This window comes from Mus musculus, chromosome 19 (genome assembly GCF_000001635.26).
Source record: "Mus musculus strain C57BL/6J chromosome 19, GRCm38.p6 C57BL/6J".
Taxonomy (NCBI): Eukaryota; Metazoa; Chordata; class Mammalia; order Rodentia; family Muridae; genus Mus; species Mus musculus.
Genome location: NC_000085.6, coordinates 47,202,676 through 47,224,269, shown reverse-complemented (window position 1 = coordinate 47,224,269; position 21,594 = coordinate 47,202,676). Strand labels below are relative to the sequence as shown.

Genomic DNA, 21,594 nt, shown 5'->3' with positions numbered 1-21,594 from the left:
ACAGTGCCATGTGGAAATTAAGGGTAGATATAGCAAGATATAGACATATATGAAATCGCCAAAAGAATAATTATAAATACTCTAGGAGGCTGGAGAGATGGCTCAGCAGTGCAAAGCACTGGCTGGTCTTCCAGAGGACCTGCGTTCAATTCCCAGCACCCACATTAGGCAGCTCACAAATACCCGTAACTCCAGTTCCAGGGGATTCTACATCCCCTTCATGGCTTCTGTAAGAGCCAGGCATGCACGTGGTACACCAGCATACATGTAGGCAAAATCTCATATACATAAAAAAAATAATAACAATAGCCAGGCAGTGGTGGCGCACGCCTTTAATCCCAGCATTCAGGAGGCAGAGGCAAGCAGATCTCTGAGTTCCAGACCAGCTTGGTTTACAGAGTGAGTACCAGGACTACACAGAGAAATCCCCACTCTGTCAATATATATACTTATACATACACATATACATGTGTGTATGAACACACATATTCAAACACAACTGTAAAATTTTAAAAATTAAATATACTTTTGATAAAAGAGAAAATAAGTTTAACTAAAAAAAAAACAAAACAAAAACAAAAAAATCAAAAATAAATAAATAAATAGGACCCTGCCCGGCCAGCTTTATTGTCTGTGTGCTTCGCCCTGTCCCCAGTCTCCCTGTCCTCATGGGCTCTCATGGTGCGGTGCCCAGATCAACTCTTTCTTCACCTCATCCTCTCTCATCCACGCTTCCCACGGCCTGGCATCTCCCCTTCTGTCTAAATCCGCCTTCTCAGAGCTGAAAGTCAAAGGCAGAGCCCTTGGAAACACTGCAGTGAAAACGACCAATTCCCAGGCAGCAGCTCAGGCTGAGGGGAAAGTGCCTCCAGAGAACGGTGGGCCCAGCCCTGTCCTGAGGCAGGCAGAGGAGTCCTGAGTCCACCTCACAGGAGCAGCAAGCAAGGCCCAGCAGAGCGTGGGCTTTCCCAAGGCATTGCTGGGTGAGAACTTGGACTCAGGGCTGATGTCTTCTGTGACTAGACTCAGAGTAGCCTATAGGCAAACCCAGTGTTCAGGTAACAGCCTAAACTGGCTGAAGGAAGGGTAAATACGTTCTCATTCATGAGACTGGGGAAATGGCTGGCATGTGGAGAAGTCAGAGAGAGGCGGTGGGGAGGAGATGGAAGGCAGCTCCTTATGTTATCTATCGTGTTTGAGGTTTTGTTTTGGTTTGTTTTCCGTCAAGAACAAAGGATAATTTGATTGAGGTGATGAGTCATCTGGTATTTAGGGCTTAATGCCGACCTGCCAGGACCATCCTCCCTACCCTGACCGATTAGGCTGGGCCTGGAGAATGAGGAGCCCGGAAGACCGCCCCCAAACTCCAGCTATATCTGGACCCAAGAAAAACACAGGTCACTAGCTGGAGTCTGAAAGAGAATGACGGAGATGAAGCAGGGGCACAGACTAAAAGAGCTGCATAGTGCAGAGAAACCAGAGCCATGGAGACCAGAGGGTGTCCTCTGGGACAGGTGCCCTGAGCAGTGACAGCTGCCAGCTGCCCAGCCAGGATGATGGGAACACAACAGGTGCAGTGCGGGGGTGGAGACTGAAAGAGAATCTGAGCAAACAACCTGGTGTTGGGTGCCCTTCCCAGCTCCCACCAGCCTCAGGCTCACTGCCAGCAGCACCCTCTGAGACCCTCCTAGACACAAACACACCTGCTCACACTCCCCAGCTGCCCTGGATGAAACAGAGGGTTCACCATTCATTCCAAGCAGAAAAGACCCGAACATGGAGGTACCCGGATCCCTGTTCCCAGGAAAGCACATGTCAGCTGGAAGCCACAGGCACTGAACCCCCATCTTTGTGACTGTCCAGGAATGGCGGATGGATGGACCCACCCCTACCATGTGGAGATTGGGAGCTCCAGCCTAGGGGCCATACAAGTTGGCTCTGCCATCATGTGACAGGGCGAAGCACCGACCGTCTCTGAGGTTCTGTGGTCACTCCTATAATAGGGACAAGACAGGGCGGTAGTGCTCATGAGAAGCAAGAGACACAATGTCTGCAAGGCAAGATGCCTGACCACTGTCAGGAATGCAGGGGGAGCTTAAGGATCTACCCCACCCAGGGAAAGGAGTGACCTGGGATGCCGGGTATGAATACAGACCATGTTCCTCCAGGGAGAGATGGGGAACCAGCTTCAGGAAGCACCATCTCCTGTCACCAACATGTACTCAGCTCTACACATGCCTCACCAGGCAAGGCTCTACGCTTTGCATGTGTGCTTTTACACACCTGCTATAAATGCAAATGCCATGTCAGAGGGCTGGCTAGCAGCCAGTTCAGCTAAGAAAGGAGATTAAGCATTGTCCCTTGTCACCTGGTCGGTGCTCTGGGTCTGGTCAGAGTGGAGTGAATTTTAAAACTGGAAGGCAGCCCTTGTCTCTTGTCACAAATGATAAATCATCAGTTGGAGTCCATAAGATCTGGATACACCATAACCTTTCTGGTTAAGGTAAGGAATGGAAGACAATGAGACTTTCATGGTGGGTGGGGGAGAGCGGGAGGACACCAGAGTGATACAGGAGACAGGACATATGTGCCAGAAAAAAACCTCGTGCGGGACCTGCACCTGACTGATCCCTGCTGGCCTGCTGGATTATAAGCAAAACTGGCAGCTGATGCTGGGAGGATAAAGACCTCCTTTGCAGGGAGGACCCTTCCCCATCCCTCTCCCCATACAGTCACAAGCTCTATATACACGCATACACACAAATCTGAGGATACCCCCTGGGGCTCCTGTAGCTGTGTGCCTTTCTTCAAGCTGCCTGCACCTCTGGCTCTGTCCTTCTTGTCCCTCCATGGTCTCATTTGCAGCAGAGCTCAGAGCCAGCTGAGCCAGCGCCTCCCCCCCCCCACCGCCCCCGACTTGCTCCTGTATCCTGCATCATCTCTTTCTCCAACTCTCTCCCTCAGACAATGGGCATCAGCAAGTACAACATCGTGATGGCCCAGGACCAACAAGAGCTGGATGACTCTAGGATTATACACTCCCAGGAAAGCCACTGACAGTTAAATACCAGCAGTCTAGTGACTCCAATAGTTGCTGCAACACACTGAGGAGTCTGTGGTGGGGGGGTTGGGGAATGACTCAGAGGAGAGGAGGTGCTGAGACTGGGCTCCTGAGCATTTCTGACTACCTAGTATCAAACCTCAGGTATCTATTCTTTCTTCTAAAAAATGGGCTGGGAAGGAAAATGCCTACCTGCCAGAGCAACAGGAAGAAGAGATGAGGCCCCAATACAGCGAGCCCAGAACAGCCTGGAAGGCCCAGGAAGTGTGGTCTAGATGAGCCTCCGTCATAACACTACATAAAGGCCCTACCATGTCCCCATCTTACCAATGAGGAATCACAGGCACAGAATGAGAAACAGCAGAGACTCGGCTTTGAACTCATGTCCATCTGCCCAGACACTTTGGCCTTCCCCCTCCCCATCCCGTGGAGGCTCTCCTGAAGGGCTCCTATGCCCCCTAGTACCTGCCCTCAAATAAAAATAAAACAGGAATCAAGATAAGTGAATACCCCTGGTGGCTAACTTTTGTTGTCAACTTAACAGGATTTAGAGTCCCCGTAGAAACAAATCTTTGGGCCTGTTTATGAGAGATTTTCCAGATTAGATTAGTTGTGGTGGTGAGAAGACCCATTCCAAATAGGGCGGTACCACTCCACAGGCTGGGGTCTCAGATTTGTTAAAACTCAGAAAGCAAGCTGAGCACATTTGTCTCTGTGTCCTGACTGTGGATACAATGTGATACAATGTGATACAATGTGGATACAATGTGATGCAATGTGGATATAATGTGATGCAATGTGTTGATACAAATCCAACTACCCCTTTGCTCCTCTCACCTCACTTCACTGGCCTGAGAGACAGCAACCCTTGCAACAGTTACAATTTAGAATTATAAACCGGAATAAACTGTTCCCTCCTTAGGTTACCTTCTGTCACAGCAATAAGACAACCAATACATAAACTAAGAAAATTACATCTGCCACTGTCATCTTTAAATACCTGCCCTGGACCCCAGAAGGAGAGGCCATTACTGGGAACGTAGCATCCTCAGTGAGGACACTGAGGGCTTGGGGACACGGAAGGTGCAGGTTACACAGGTACGAAGCAGCTACACTAAGATTAAGACAGAACTCTGAGCCAGGCATGATGGCACAGCCTTTAATCCCAGCACTCAGGAGGCAGAGACAGGCAGATCTTTGGGTTTGAAGCCAGTCGGAACCACAAGAGAGTCCCAGAACAGCCAGGGCTATACAAAGAAACCTTGTCTCCCCACCACCACCACCCCCAAAGATACACATCAGCTGACATCATCACCCAAGCACTTGCCTCTGCTGTGTGGCCTCAGAATAATGACTCAGCTCTAAAGAGCTACAAGTCAACTCCTCCCATCCTTGAACTCCACCCAGAGCTCCCTCCACATCATCCTGACCGGAACACTTACTGGCACTTTTGCTGCCTTCGTAGGGTTGACAGGTTGGCCTTTCTGTCTATCAGAGCTTCTGGTGGTTTCTGAGCACCTCGGGAGAAGCTTGGTTCCCTCTGGGAAGCATTCAGAACTCTCTAAACTGACCCCAACCCATGGATCTGGCTTCATTCCCAGGATATCCACCCTCCCACCAAAGTATTTCACGAACGTGAGCCATGAGCCCTGCCCATCCAAGACAGGCTAGCCCAGCAGGGACTTTCCCATTCTTGGAGCAACATGGCTGCTCAGTCTCTAACATGGTGGTTGGTACTCATGGTTCTGCCAAGAGTATTTTATACAAGCGAGAAGAAAACCAAGAGCAGAAGAGAGGTGAAGCTGTGATTGGTGGTGTACAGTCCTGGCACTGACTCATCTCTCTCCTCTCCAGCTTCCTGGAGGCTACCCTCCCTGTCTCCATACCCACTGTGGCCCCTTTGGGCCCAGTAGGACCCAAAAGTGATAGATCAACTGGCCTATTATCTCATAGCCCAAGGGGTTCTCTTGACATGTTGGCAGCCCAGCCTGGGCCTCACTAAGAAATAGCCAAGAAGCTAAGCACCCAGTGTGTCCTGCACACTGAGGAAGCTGAACACACAGCCCAGTCCGACCATCTTTCCTGCAGGCGGCAGAGGCATGTGTGCCAGCCCCCTCCACCCACTGCAGGACTCCAGGGAAGAGCCTTGCACCTACCACCTTTCCCAGGTTCTCCTGATTAAAGCGGCAGTGGGAAGAGCACCTCCAGCCCCTCTGCAGGAACCATTTATAGCAGCTTGTTCAAGCCCACATCTGAGAAGAAAAAAAAAAGCCCACTGTGGTTGCCTGTGGCTTCCCAGTCCCTCTTTTTCTCCCCTTCTTTTTCTCATTTAATGATAGGAAGCTGAGCTCAATAAAAATCTCTCTCCTGGCTATTCCTGGCAGGAGGCAAGTTGACTGGGGGCTAAGCAGATGACCCTCAGGTGTCAATGGGCACAAAGTCTGTCAGCTCCCAAGGGCTCAGCCTTCACAGAAACTATAGGAGGCTAGTCCCATTGGACAGACGAAGAAAGTGAGGTTTTAAGAGGCTTGGTGAGTTGTTTAAGCCACATTTTTTCCAGCAATACTATCAAGGACATTGTGGCTGACTCTCAACATCTGTCCTGGACCAAGAAAGATGGCACTGATGCTCAAGCCTGCCTCCCCATCAGTATCACCTTTGGAAATTACAGAGTGACTGATATTCATACCCTATCCAGACTGATGAACAGTTTCTGAGAAAGAGCCCAAGCAGGGGTAGTTTGGAAATCTGTTTCTGTGGGGTTGGGGGTTGAACTCAGGGCCTGGCATGTGTTAGACTCTACTGACCCACATTCCTAGTCTTTGGTTTTGGGAGACAGGCTCTCAGTATGTTGCCCAAGCTGGCGCTGAACCCATTATGTAGTCCAGGATGGCCTTAAACTCAAGGTCCTCTTTTCTCAGCCCAGACCCCTGTCCCTGCCCCTATTTCCACCCCCACCTCCACCCAGCTCTCAACCCCCATCACAAGTGCTGGGATTAAAAGTGCATGCCACCATACCTACATGATGACGGGGGTAGTTTCTAGGGCCCTCCAGATGGCTCATGAGCTGCCACCACTGGTTCATGACAGTCACATTGCTCTATCCCTCTTGCCAGTGACTAGACAGACAGTGACCACGTGACCCACATCTAGCTATTGAGGCATGGCGGGAGGACTGCTAGAGGATATCGTCCACATACACACTAAATAGTTTCCTTGCTCTTCAGAAAAAGGTCCCGGAGAAGTAAGCCTCTTTGCTCCAGAGACTGCATGTCTGGTTGGGATTCTTGTGATAGCCATGACATGTCACTAGACTAGAAGCGAGCCCTCCCAGAAGTGGCAGAGCTGCCCTTGGTTCACTTAAAATTTTCTCACTCCAGATAATCCCGTTTGTGTCAGGAATTCTCACCTCTCACTGGTAAAACAGTCCAGAGCAGAGTTTGTTACTTTCAACAGACAGCCTGAAATGATTGCTGAGAATCCTATATATATAAAGAACTCTCAAAATTCAATAATAAGGAAACAACCCAATAAGACATAACAGACACAGAGTTAAGTAGACACTTTACCAAAGTACACCTTGAATGGAATTTTAAAAAGCACATTGAAAATGCTCAGTATAATTAGGGACTAAGGAAATGCACAATAAAGCTAGAATAAGGTACTGCATATCTGTCGGAAGAGCCAAAGTTAACAAGGATTGGCGAAGACACGGAGAATCAGAACTCACACCATCTTACACACTGCTAGTGACCATGTAAAATGGTTTAGCTGTTGTAGAAAATATTTAGGCCCTTTATTTAAAAGTCAAAAATACTCAGGGCTGGCAAGATGGCCCAGAGGGTGACCACGGTAGCCTGGTGAGCTGAGCTCAGTCCCAGGAACTGAGCTGAGGAAGCTGTCTGACCTCTGTACCGTGGACCTTCCCTGAGACCTTCCCTCATGCTGTCTGACTCTGTCTCTGTTCTCTCCCTCTCCCCCCTCACCTTCCTCCTCCCCTCCCAACCCCATCCCACATTTTCAATTTTTTAGAAGTTAAACATAGGGAGGGCTGGACTGAAGAACCACATGGCAGTTCACAACTGTCTATAACTCTCTCTCTCTTGGATCTGACACCCTCACACAGATACATGCAGGCAAAGCGCCAATGCACATCAAATAAAAATAAAGTATTAAAAAAGAAGACGTTAAACATACTTGGTCTAGCACGTAATGCCCAGCACACCCTGCACATTCCTCACTCAGCCATCATAAACCAGCCTGATGGCTCAGAACTGTAATCCTGGGATTCTGCCCGGAAGGTGGAAAGAGGAAGCCCAGAAGTTCAAGGACAGGGGCCTGTGGGTTAAAGTCCTTGCTGAGTAACTGAGTGGGAGAACCAACTCCAGGGAGCTGTCCCTAGACCTCCACATGCTCTGAGACACACACAGCCCCTTACGCACCATGCACACAAATACAACAATAATGATTTTAAAAGAACTTCAAGGTCATCTGAGCTACATAGAAATTCAAGGCCAGGGCTGGTGTGATGGCTCAGTGGGTAAGAGCACCCGACTGCTCTTCCAAAGGTCCGGAGTTCAAATCCCAGCAACCACATGGTGGCTCACAACCATCCGTTAATGAAATCTGACTCCCTCTTCTGGAGTGTCTGAAGACAGCTACAGTGTACTTACATATAATAAATAAATAATAAAAAAAAAAGAAAAGAAATTCAAGGCCAGCCTGGGAAATATGAGGCCCTGCCATCAAAACAAAAATAATTAATGTGCATTTACTAATTGTAACTGAGATGCTCCAGTATCAAAACAAAAAACCAGACAAGCACACACACACACACATCTATACATGGGTTTGAAAAGCAAACCCTCTTTTAGAGGCTTCATGTTGGCTCCACACAGAAAGCAACGCAAATACCCATCACCAGACCAGCAGATAGAATCAGCCACAGCCACTCATGAGATACGCAGCAGTCAAAGGCACCGGGCTATCTTTCCACAGCCCAGTGTATTAGATGGATCCCAAGACAACTGTACTGAGTGGAACAAGCAGGAGGGGAAGATAGCATCAGATAGGATGCCCGTTATAGTTAACTCTAAAAATGCCAACTAAACTACAGTTAGAGGAAGCAAATCCTGAGATGGGGGAGGAAGCAGGAAGGATAAAACCAGCAGCAAGAGTTAGGGAGAAACCTGTAAAAGCACAAGGGCACTTATGTCAGTGACAGAGACCAAATTGTACAGATATGTACTGTGTATCATATATACACCAGTTAGACTTCAATAAAACTGCATTAAAACCCCAGCAAAGCATTTGAGGTGATGAGATGGGGTAAGGAAAGAAAATTGTCTCTATAAAAACTAGGTTGAGGGCTGGAGAAATGGCTCAGCGGTTAAGGGCACGGACTGCTCTTCCAGAGGTCCTGAGTTCAATTCCCAGCAACTACATGGTGGCTCACAACCATCCGTTAACGAAATCTGACTCCCTTTGATGTGCCGGTGCCTTTGATGGTGGCTCATATCTATCTATAATGGGTTCTAGTGCCCTCTTCTGGTGTGTCTGAAGACAGCTACAGTGTACTCACACATATATAAAATAAATAAATCTTTAAAAAAAGAAAAAACCTAAGTTGAATCAGAATTCCTCAAAAAAAATTAAAAATAGAGTTATCGTATGAGCTTAAAACACTGCCACTTTGGGAAAGAAGCTTGCGAGGATGCCAATAACTACGTGCACACCCATGTTCACGGCAGCGTTACTCACAACAAGCAAAATGTGGGGTAAACTCGGGTGCATGTTGATTGACAGACCGTGGGGAGTGGAGGCAACCCTGTATGGGTGAGCATTCATGACATGGGCAAGGAGACCTCAGACCCATGGGAATGACAAGGTCTTCCCCTGATCCCAGTATGGATGTTGATAATCTGTGTAAAAAGCACCAACCATAGATAGCTTCCTTCAGCAGACTGTGACTTCTCTCCCACGTGAGCCCCTCCTGAGATTAGCTAACCCATCTCTCATTCAGCTGTATATGGTAAAAGCACAGAGATTCCAGACTGCTGGTACAGCGCCATCAGAGGACACGCCCCCGTAATCACAGCTTTTCTGTGTAAGTCTTTGCATCTCCATTCCCTATGCCTGCCAGGTCAGCCTCAAAGCCAGGCAGGTCACAGCACCATATGAATGGATAAGCAAAATGTGGTATATAAATACAATATCACCCCACCATAAAAGGAAAGGACTTCTGTCAGGCAGGTTGGTGTATGCATTTAATCCCAGCACTTGGGAAGCAGAGGCAGGTGGCACTCTGTGAGTACAAGACCAGCTTGGTTGATATAGTAAATCACAGCCATCCAGGGCTACATAGTGAGACCTAGTCAATTAAAAACATTTAAAAAGGGAAGACAGTTCTGATGCAAACTACATCACAAATGAACCTGGAAGACACTGTACTAAATGAAGTATATATATTTATATATATGATATATTATATATTAATATATTAGTATATTAATATATTTGAAAATAATATATACTATATGATAATATATTAATGTATAGTATATATGTAAAATATACCATTTACAAAGGACAAATAACATACAACAAATACCATACAAGTTCATTTATCTAACACAATGAGGATAATCATATTCAAAAAGTAGAATAGTGACTAAGAGGCTCTATAGTGACCACCAGGCTCTATAGTGACCACCAGGCTCTATAGTGACCACCAGGCTCTATAGTGACCACCAGGCTCTATAGTGACCACCAGGCTCTAGGGGCCATGAGAACCGGGGCCACTGATCTAGACCTTCAGGTTAGGAAAAATGAGAAAATGAAGATGGAGGTGATGACATTTACTACACAGGACACGTATTTAGCAGCATTAGACTTCACACTCCAGATGGTGATTGAGAGGCCAGGAAGAGTCGTGTGTGCCTTTAATCCCAGCACTCAGGAGGCAGAGGCAAGCAGATCTGTGAGTTTGAGGCCATCCTGGTCTACAGAGTGAATTCCAGGACAGCTGGGACTACACAGAGAAACTCTGTCTCAAAACACACCAACCAACCAATCAACAAAGAGACAAGAGTTCATGGTTACCCTTGGCAACATTGTAAGTTTAAGACCTTAAGACCAACCCGGCTACATGACACCCTGTTACAAAACCACAACAAAATCACAGTCACATAAGCAAGTAGAAGCCCAGGGCTGAGGATGTGGCTGGACTGGTAACAGTGGACACACCACCAGATCCATGGAAAAGCTGGATGCAGTTTGTCCTCTGATCTCCACATATAGGCTGTGGTATGTGTGCTTCCTCACACACAAACATGTATATATATGCATACACAGAAATAAGTATTAAAATGAAGTACAAAAGAAGCTGAATGTTTTGAGAATACTCTAATCCCTTAAAAAAAAATACTGTTAAGGCCTGGAGAGATGGCCCAGTGTTAAGAACATTGACTGTGATTGCAGAGAACCCAGTACCCACATGGAGCTAACAACCATTTGTAACTACAGGTCCAAGGGGACCTGACGCCCTCTTCTGGACTCTACAGGCATTGCATGCACATGGTGGCTAGACACACAGGCAGACAAAAAACTCATACACATCAAAGAAAGAAATAGCATATATATGTGTGTGTGTGTGTGTGTGTGTGTGTGTATACATATATATATACATATATATATATGAATAGATAGATAGATAGATAGATAGATAGATAGATAGATAGATAGATAGATAGATAGATAGATAGTATTTTAAAACCAGGTGTAATGATGCATACCTACAATCCCAGGCTAAGGAGGTAAAGGCAGGAAGGTCAAAAGCAATTCAAAGTCATCCTTAGCTATATATAGAACATTTGAGGTCAGCCTGTGCTATATGAGACCCAGTGTCCGAAAACAGTGAAAGGTGCCATTAATTTACGGATGGGCAAGTGTGCTGGTTAGTATCAATTGTCACCTTGACAAAATTTAGAATTACCTAGGAGACAAATCTCTGGATATGTCTGTGAGGGAAATTCTAGAATGTGTTACCTGAGCTGAGATATCTACCCTAAATGTGGGCAGTACCATTCCATGGGCTGGGGAATAGAAAAGAAGAAAGTGGGCCCAGGGTCACACAGCCCAGGCAGGGAGTGAGCCCAAGATGAGATAACCCCTGCCTGGTGCTACGTGGCCTAGGCAAGCCCCATATGACTACTTGGTACCACAGGATCCGGATGGGGAGCCAGCCGGAGACAACCACCTGCCACCCTGCACAAGCAGGGCATAGCACTCCTGAGGCCACTCCTGAGATGACCCCAGACATCCTGAGACCCCAGGTACCATTAAGATGAGCAAGTAAGCAGTGGAGAAATGGAAGAGAAAGAATGAGAAGGACGTGGGCACAATTAAGAGAGGCAGAACCGGAGACTCCAGGGCAGTGAGGAACAGCTTGATGCAGCTGAGCATAGGTGAGATGCTACCTAAGGCCACGTTGCGGTCCTGGCCTGAGCTGCCACCGAGGGTCATGTCTGGGTCCATGGCCCTGCAACAGGGGTTGTAAAAACTGCGAAGCTTAATAATAGCACAGCCGTGTAGTCTCAGCACTGGGAAGGTGGAAACAAGTGGATCCCTTGGGGCTCTCTGGCCAGCCAGCCTTGCCTATTGCCTATTCGGCAAGTCCCAGGCCAGTGAGAGGCCCTGAGGTTGTCCTCTGACCTCCACATATACTGATGTGTGCACATGCACATAATGACAATAATAATAAATTTGAAAAGCAATATTGACTTGTAAGGGGGAAGACAAAGGGAAAAACATCCCATCCCCCACGCTGCTATTCAACCTATTTCCCCAGAGGGGGCCTTGGTACTGAGTGGGTGGGCATCTATTCCACGTCAGCCTGTGTTTGTTCACACAGAGTCACAGGGCAGGGAGCGCATGGCATAGCAGATGACGACAGGACACGGACCACAGAGTTCTAGGTCTCCGCATCACTGTCTACATCACTGCCTTCTAATGCCCTCAAGCCTCCTCCGTGAGGAGGATTTAAAAGCATAACATCCCCCACCCATAATCCCTTGCTGTGCCCCCCCCTCCATGGCTTCCCTCTCTCCATAACGCTGTTCACCATCTGACAGCCCATATGGCACCTTCTCTTTCCCCTGCCACACAACCTTAATCTGTTTTTCCTCCAAAGAAGATAGTTAGGACACAGGGAATTTGTTCAATGCTATACCCTAGTGCCCAGAACAGTGCCTAGTTTCCAGTAGCCACAGGATAAATGTTAGCTGAAGGAAAGGAATGAAGCAAAAGATGGACTGGGAAGGAGGGGGAAGGAGAACTGTTAACACTCGACATCTCAGCAGACATATGCTATGCATACTGCTACAGATTGCTTCTCGGAAAGATTATCTATCTTTATTTCAAGTGTTTTGCCTACATGTATGTATGTGCACCATGTGTGTGCCTGCTGTCCATGGAGGCCAGGAAAGGGTGTAATATCCCCCAGGGCTGAAGTTTACCGACAGTTCTGAGCCACCATCTGGGTACTGGGAATATACCTGGGTCCTCTGCAAGAGCAGCCAGGGCTCTGACCCAGTCCTCCGGCCCTCACATTATATTATTATATTAACGATACAATAGACAATTTTCATCTCATTGGCAAGAGCACTACGTAATCCAGTGTGTGGAAAAGACGGGCCGGGGACGCAGCTCAGTGGGCTGCCCAGCTGGCTACCATGCCCAAAGCCATAGATCAGTCCCAGTACTGGATAAAACCTAGGCGTGTGGTGACACAGGCCTAGAACCCTAGTGCTTGGGAGATAAAGGTAAGAGGAGCAGAAGTTCAAGGTTATCCTTGGCTACATGAGTCCAGGCTAGCCTAAGTTACATGAGGCTTTGTCTTACAAGAAGAAAATTAAAGGAAAGGTGTGTCCTGTGGAGGCCAGGACCCCAAAAAGAGTATCACTGAGGGGCCAATGGGATAACTCCCAAATAAAGGTATTTGCTGCCAAGCCTATAGCTTGGATTCAATTCCAGAGACCCACATGGTGGAGAGAACCAACTCCCACAGAGGTCCTCCCCCAAATACATAAGTAAGTGTAGTATTTGTTTTAAATTTTTACAGGTAAAATTTATTTTTTAAAAAAGTATCACTGACAGGTGGTGGTGGCCACATGGCGCGCGCTTTTAGTCCCAGCACTCAGGAGGCAGTGGCAGGCAGATCTCTGAGTTTGAGGCTAGCCTGGTCTATAGAGTGAGTTTCACAACAGCCAGGACTACACAGAGACATCATGTCTCAAAAAATAAAATAAAATAAAATAAAATAAAATAAAATAAAATAAAATAAAATAAAAAAAGAATGACACGTGATGGGACCAGTAGAGCACAGACAGACAGACAGACACCGCCTTGCCAGACCATCCTAAGCACCAGGGCTTCCTTGAAGTTAACTGTTAGCATGGTTCATAGCCCACTGGTGTTAGACTCGGTGACTGCTCCCAGTATTCCTGACCTGCTGTGGGTTTCCTCAGCAATTCCTATAAGGAAGCAGGTGCAGGCAGCCCATCCGACTGCAGACCGGCTTCTGATTTGACCCATGAGACTCTGTGGGCTTGATTAGAGGGTACCATGATCCCCAGGTACTGTCAACTCAGATGAGGTCACAGACTGGACACAGCCAGCCCCAGCAGCTGAGCAGAGGAAGGCATATGCTCACTTAGGGGTCCATCCCCTCCCTCAGGCAAGTGTGGGTCAGCAGCCTCCTCAGGACCACCACTCACTAGCTTCCAGCCTCAGAGAACCAACCTTCACAGACCACACTCAAGAGCCAAGGCACGAGCCTAAGGCTTGACTCGGGGAAAATGTTTACAACTGGTAGCCATGGGCATGTTCCTCCCCTAACCAGTATCAAATGGACTCTGGGATTCTTCTTTGAAAAGCAGATCCCAGCCAGCTACAGTGGTACACACCTGAATCCCAGCACTTGGAAGGTAAAGGCAAGAAGATTAGGAGTTCACAGTCAGACTTCGACTACAGAGCAAATTTGAGGCTAACCTGGGCTAGTAAGATCTTGACTCAAAACCACAAAGCAGTAGTTGCAAGAACCCAACTTCTAGGCTGTACTTAGGTCTGAAAATGGGGCCAAGGCTCTGCATTTTTCCAATATTTTTTTATTATGGTAAACTAATACATGACATAATATTGACTTCCTAGCCATATCAGTGAACTGCTAAATAGCTGGTATCACCAAGCACATTCATACAGCTGGGCAACCATTACCACTCCAGACACCAACCCAACACTCCTCTCCACCCCTATCCCCTGGAGCCACCGTACATCTTCTCTGTGTGTCTCTCTGTGTGTTTGAAACAAAATTTGAAGGGCTGAGGAGGGACTCAGTGGTATATCTCTTGCTTATTAGCACATGCAAGGCCATGAGTTGGATCCTCAGCAGCAACAAAACCCAGTATTTGGGTAGCTGTGGCTGCTGGCTGTGGTACATGTGTGAGACTATTGGCTGATTTCATCTTGTGTACAGCCAAGGCTCACCAGTACTGTAGCTTAGATCCGAATTTCTTTCCTTTTAAAGCTGGATAGTATTGATTATAAACATTGTGGTGATTTGAATCACAGTGGCCCCATCAATGTGAATGCTTGATCACCAGGGAGTGGCACTATTTGAAAGGATTAGGAGGTGTGGCCTTGTTGGAGGAAGTGTGTCACTAGGGGTTTTGAGGTTTCAAAAGCCCATGCCAAGCCAAGCCAAGCTAAACCGTGTGTGTGTGTGTGTGTGTGTGTGTGTGTGTGTGTGTGTGTGTGTGTGTGTGTGTGTCTGTGTCTGTGTGTGTCTGTGTGTGTCTGTGTATGTCTGTGTCTGTGTGTATGTCTGTGTAAGTCTGTCTGTGTGTGTGTCTGTGTATGTGTCTGTGACTGTGTGTGTGTGTCTGTATGTATATCTGTGTGTGTCTGTGTGTGTGTGCCTCTGTGTGTCTGTGTGTATGTCTGTGTGTATCTGTCTGTGTGTCTGTGTCTATATGTATGTCTATGTGTGTGTCTGTGTGTGTATCTGTGTGTGTCTGTATGTCTGTCTATGTGTGTGTCTGTGTGTGTATCTGTCTGTGTGTCTGTGTCTATATGTATGTCTATGTGTGTGTCTGTGTGTGTATCTGTGTGTGTGTCTATATGTATGTCTGTGTGTGTGTCTGTGTGTGTATCTGTGTGTGTGTCTATATGTATGTCTGTGTGTGTGTCTGTGTGTGTATCTGTGTGTGTGTGTCTGTGTGTCTCTCCCTCTCTTTCCCTCTCTTCCCCTCCCTCCCTGCTCTCTGCCTGTGGATCGGGATTTAGCTCTCAGCTACTTCTCCAGTACCATGTCTGCCTGTGTGCTCTTGTGTTCCCTACCACAATGATAATGGGTTAAACCTCTGAAACTGTTAGCCAGCTCTCAGTTAAATGCTTTCTTTGATAAGAGTTACCATGGTTTGGTGTCTCTTCACAGACATAGAACGACGACAACTAAGACAAGTTTCTAACACACTTTGGTTAGACATCCATCTATTGTTGGCATTTAGGCTGTCTCCATGTTTTCCCTCTGAGGACAATGCTGGCTATGAACAGGGCTACAGGCTTTCTTCAAGTCCCTGCTTTTTGTCCTTTTACGTCCCCAGGAATGGCACTTCGGGACCATAGGGTGATCCGATTTTTAATTCCTCGGTGAACGGGCAGACTGTTTTATACAGGGGCTATCCTGGTTGCATACTTGCTAGTGGTGCATAGCCTTGCAACCTGCCCACACTCTTGCCTGCACTTGCTAATGTCTGTTTTCCCGGGAGTAGTCATCCCAGGACTAGACAAGGTATCCCATGCTTCGGGGCTGCATCTCTCTAAAACAAGGCACGGTTAAGCATCGTCTCATGTGCTTCTCAGATCTTATTTGATGACAGGGTACCATGATCCACTTTGCCTAGTTTTCAAAAGTATTTTGTTGTTCTGCTTTGTGAGTTCTTTGGCAGACACGTGACTTGCAAACATTGTCTCCCACTTGATGACGAGCCTTTTACTCTGTTGGTCCTGGCTGCTTTGTCTTTTGTTTTGCTATGTCTGTTTTTGTTGGTTTCGTTTGAAACAGTCTCTTACTATATTGCTCAGGTTGGTTTTGAAACTAGTGGGCACAAGGGACCCTCCTTCCCCAGCCTCCTAAGTGGCTGGGCCGGCAGAAGTTTTATACTGTGGTCTGAGGTGTAAATTTCAAAATGGCTCTGAAGTCCAGTTTCTCTGTTGTCTTGTCATTGGACCACAGTCTGAGAATGGAGTCATGTGAGGAGACCTCTGAATGCTTGTGAGAAAACGACGCCTCCGTTTCTTCAAAACAGACTTGTTCTTGGAACGTGCTTCTGTGCCTCTCCCGTGTAACAGATAGGAGTGAGTTTATTTCAGATTATTTATTACAACGGCCATTGTTATTTGTGACATGCTTTGCCATGTGTATCTTGTCCTCGTGACTGTAAACTTTATGCCATTGATTCTTAACCTTCAGAATATAAAGAGTCTGATGTTCTGAATAAAGCTGGCTAGCAGCGCATGGGACTTTAGTCCGACTCATTTCTCGGCCCCACTCTCCCAGGTTCACACCACCACGGAGAGCAGCAACACTTTCACCACCTGTGCCTTCTGTAGAAGACCAAAGACGATGTCACCAAGCCCACAACATGTCATCCTTCCCTGCGCTTCCTTCCAAGCATTTTACAGCTTCAGGTGTTACCCATAGCGTCATGGGTCCATTTTTAAATGTTAAATGCTTCCTTATGCCTGTGGATGTTTAACACCATTTGTTGAAAGACTGTCTTTCCGCCAAGGTCTTGCTCTCCCTGGAAAAACAGCTGACCACATCTAAGAATGTTTACTCCTATTTGGCTCCATCCATCAACATGTCTACCTTCGTGGACCCTCTGTTGTGATTGCTGTGTTGGAGAGGGTTAAGTTTTAACATCAGCGAGTGTAAGTCTCTACCTTCGTTCTTTCTCAGGTTCATTTTTAGCTGTATGTGGTCCTTTGGGGGGATTCACGGGGGCCCCCCATCCCCACCAGATGAAGACCCACTAACATCTGAGAGCCACTACACATCCACACCCTTCTCCCGGGACTTCTTTCCTCTCCTCTCGGGATCTCTGCCCTTCTCAGATTCTCTGAATTCTCCCTCTCCATGGGTCCGTCATGGTTCCATACCGTCCACTCCATGACACTTTGTTTGCTATCACAGTTCGAGTGACACTGGAGTTGGCATGTTCTAGCCATGATCTCTCCCCTAAGCTTCACGCTCACACTTAGAACTGTTGACTCAACATTCCCCCCCAGGATATATCAGGGCTCCGCCAGTATAAGCTGACTAGAACTCAACCCACTAGCCTCCCTTGTAATTCTCTTCTGCCCAAGCTTGGGTGCTGTCCTCCCTGCCATCTGCAAGCCTGACACCATCTTGGATTCTCCTTTTTCCCTCCCCATTGCACCATTCCTTCACTGTGGCTGCCAGGCCCACCCCTTTGGACTTGGGATACATCCTCCAAACAGCTCCGTTCCCTCTCCCATCTCATCACTCCTAAATTCACCATCCACAGGACAGCGAAAGTGATTTCTGAGACACATTAGAGGAGGCCCTCTCTGTGAGGTGCGGGAGGAGTTACGCGTAGAGCCCTGGATACTACTCAGGCCCACCTTTATTGCAAGCACTTCTTTTAATGTTTACTTTTTCCTTTAAGTAAGGGAACATGCTGGGGGCCACGATAACTTGACCTAGTAATCCAGAATAGCTAGTATCCTTTTCTGACAACTCAGCCACCTTCAGAAAAGGACTGTCACCCAAGCAGTTTGCCAGAATGCCCAGGTCCAGGACTTGTTCCCACAACTGCTTGCTGATGAAGCACATCTCTAGCTCTGAAGGTCCTGTCCCAGCTACAAATGTTTCCAACAGCTGGGACAGAGTTTTGTCACCCCAAGTCCATGCAGCCATTTCTGCCCTTTGAAAGAGAGAGTTATTCCTTCCAGTGGTGGTTCAGCAGGGGGCCAGTGCCTGGGGCAAACACACTTTCATGTACATGCATGGGGTACACTCATGTACATGTGTGGAGCACACTCATGTACCTATATGGAGTACACTCATGTACCTATATGGGGGACACTTGTGTACATATATGGGATACACTCTTTCACATATGTACATGGGTACACTCTTTCACATATGTACATGGGGTACATTCATGAACATACATTGGGGGACTGATGTGATTGGTGCAAGTGTGACTTTGATTTGCATGAATGACTGTGCGTGATTGGTTGATGCACACAATGTATTTTATTTCCATGAAAAGCACCTCTGACTGGTGCAGGAGCCCCTGCCATGTACCTTTCCTGCCTGTACAAGGAGGATATTCAGCTAACTGTGTGTTGGGGGGGAAGGAGCTATTGGGAGATACTGTCGTGCAGTACTGGTCTAGGTGTTCTGACAATACAATAACCAACAGGCTTCTCTCCAAGTCGGTTCATTGTTGGTGTTTTGCTTTTGGTCCTTGCCATTACTAGGGTGGACTGGGCAGTCGTAGCCACGGAATGGCAGTAGCATGGCAGCAATGATAAGAAAACAGCTAAGGAGCTGGAGAGTGAGCTGGGCAGATGGCTCAGTGGGTAAAGTGCTTGTCAAGCCAATGCAAAGTCTCAAGTTCAAATCCCCAGAGACCCATGTAAAGCCGATTGTGGAAGCACGTGACTATCAAACCCAGTGCTCCTACGGTGAGATGGGGAGATAGGGAGATGAGAATACGTCTGTGGGCTAGCCCACCTGGCAGACACTACATTGAACAACAAAGAACTCCTGTTCTTTCTCAAACAGGATAGAAGGTGAGAACGGACACCAGAGGCCGCTCCCTGACTTCCATACATATGCCTTGGCATGCACCTGCACGCTCACACACGAATGTGCACACATGCACACAAAGAGTTCCAGAGAGTGGTCAGAACAGAAATGACAGGGGCCAGAGAAGAGAAAGACAATGGTTCCTGAAGAGCTAAAGGTGAGAAATTGCAGGCCCTGGTCACTGGGGGAGTTCTAAAGAATGGCCAAGGATGTCAGATACCTTGTGTCTGAGACCTCCAATACTAGCTACTGTCAAAGGCTGAGGATCCACGGTTCTGAGCCCGGGAATAATGACATTTACCGCTGTATATGACATGTGAAGGTTCCAGACGGAGGCCTATATGAGAGTTCTAAAACTAGGTGTCACTTGCTGCTACTGCTGCCTGCTGCCACCCACTGTTACTAAAAGCTGAGGATTGCAGTAGCTGCCAAGTTCCAGGGCCACTGGTGGTTAATGCCTACAGCAATAAGCCTCTAACACCAAAACCTAAAGCCATAATCCTCTAAAGCCTGGAGTAGTGAGGCCATGGCTTGCAGGGTTCAGTGCTATGTGTGCCATGGGTCTGCCATCCCAGCCCTGTGATGGGTTAGTTTTAAATGTCAACTTATCATAAGCTAGAGTCACCTGGGAAGAGGGACTCGGGGACGAATTATCCAGATCAGGCTGGCCTGTGGGCGTTTATCTGCTTTCTATTGCTGTGACACAACACAGCAATCTGAAGCAACTCACAGAAGAGAGAGAGAGAGAGAGAGAGAGAGATAATAATGAAGTATAGTCTATAGTAAAGGCAAAGACATGGCAGGCAACAGGCAGCTAGGACAGGAAGCTGAGCAATCACATCTTCAACAGCAAACACAAAACAGAGAGTGGATTGTAAGCGGGGTGAGGCTCAAAGTCTCCCCAATCCCCCATGATGGAGTTCCTTCAGCACAGCTCCACCTCCTAAAGACTCCAAAACCTCCCCCAAACACCACCACGAACTGGGGACCAAAAGTTCAAAACCACCAGAGCCTGTAGGGGAACATTTCCTATGTAAACCATCACAGTCAGTGGGAGAATTGTCTTGATTGGTTTTTGACCTAGCCCACTGTGGGCGGCACCATTCCCCAACCAGGGCCCTGGACTGTGTAACAGTGAAGAAAGCTAGCCAAGTAAGCAAGGATGGAAGCATTTTTCCCCTCTGTCACATCCAGTCAGGACTGGATGTAAGATTAGCCTCTTGAGTCTCTGCCTTGACTTCCCCAAACAGATGGCCTATATCTTGGATTTATAAGTCAAACTAGACCCTTTCTTAAACTGCTTATGGCCGGGCTACGTTACCACGGCAACAGAAATGAAACTAGAAAAGGTCCCCAGGCCACCAGCACTTGCAAGAGCTTCTCCTCACCTACCTATAGTTCCTATCTGGGCAGAACAGAAGGCCAACTGACCAGGAACATTTCTAAAAGACAAGCCTGAAGCTTTTCTCAGTCCCTCTGCCTGAGACACCCTGGGATGTGCCTCCTGCATCGTCTCCTGAGTAACGGCGCGCTAGGTGGTGCTTTGCTCCTGGCAACAAGGCAATCTTTCTAAATGCGTGTCTCCCTGACTTCATAGAAGTGAAAGTTTACTGTAGCTTTATAAACAGCTGTGGGTTACAGTAGTGATGTTCCTGCGAAAGGGCAATGAGTGGACGGTTCATAGTAAACAACGTAGTGTCTCCTGTCCTAATTTCCCCACACCAGGCCCTTAGGTAAGGGTGTCCCAGGGCTACACTTTCTGAGATGGCTGGTGAGCTGGTCCCACCCTGGGTAGTTAGTTACCGCTCCCTTGTCCAGTTGAGTATTCTTGGTAGAAGCCAAGTGAGTAAAACAGACGTTCTCTTTGAACGATGTGAAGCAGGGTGTCTTCTAGATAAACATGTGCTTTCTCATGTTGCCAGCAGAGATGAAGCTAAAGGTACAGGGCAGAAAATAGCTCACATTGCATTGAGGACCCTAGCTTGGAGGATGGCAGCCACCATGCCAGCCAGTTTCTCCCCTACCTCTGTACCCTAACCAGTAGGGACTTTGACGCTAATGTTTTGTGACATCACATTATTGTAAACCCAGATGCGGTGTTCGCTGTACAGGGCTGAGGAACCCAGCCCTGGCTTTTGAAGCGTCTGCCCTGAAAGCTCATGCCCTAGCTACAGTGCCTGCTGGTGCCATCTCTGCTCCCACCAACCCTGCCTTCTTGGCGGTCTGAGCAAAAGGATTTCCCCCAAGAAGACTTCTAGGGACATGACTCCAGAGATGCAAGATTATGGAAGAGGGAAGATACCCAGTAGTCGATGCCCCCAACCTGAGACAACAGAGACTAACCTTGGCTAAGTAGTCAGTACGAATGTCACAGAGAGTTCCCACCACTCCTGTTCATAAGAAACCTAGACACGAGAGGCCGGTAGCTGCCTGGTAAGCTGGCCCACACAGCATGGTCACGGCTGAGAACGCCTACCTCGGTTCATCTAAGGCATATCCAGGAAGAGCCTCGAGGAAATACTGAACCCCCTACGACAGACTGGGGTCAAACTAAGCTCTCCCAGACTCCCAGCCACTCCCCCTTTCCCTCTCACCACCCCTCCCCTCTTGTGCCTCCCCCTGCTCTCTGTCC

General features: G+C 47.7%; 1 protein-coding gene across 1 annotated transcript in view; it reads right to left on the bottom strand.

The window, feature by feature from the left end:
• Neurl1a (neuralized E3 ubiquitin protein ligase 1A) overlaps positions 1-21,594 on the bottom strand; it is an 80,622-nt gene that overhangs the window by 35,172 nt on the left and 23,856 nt on the right. The gene's annotated exons all lie outside the window — the stretch shown is intronic.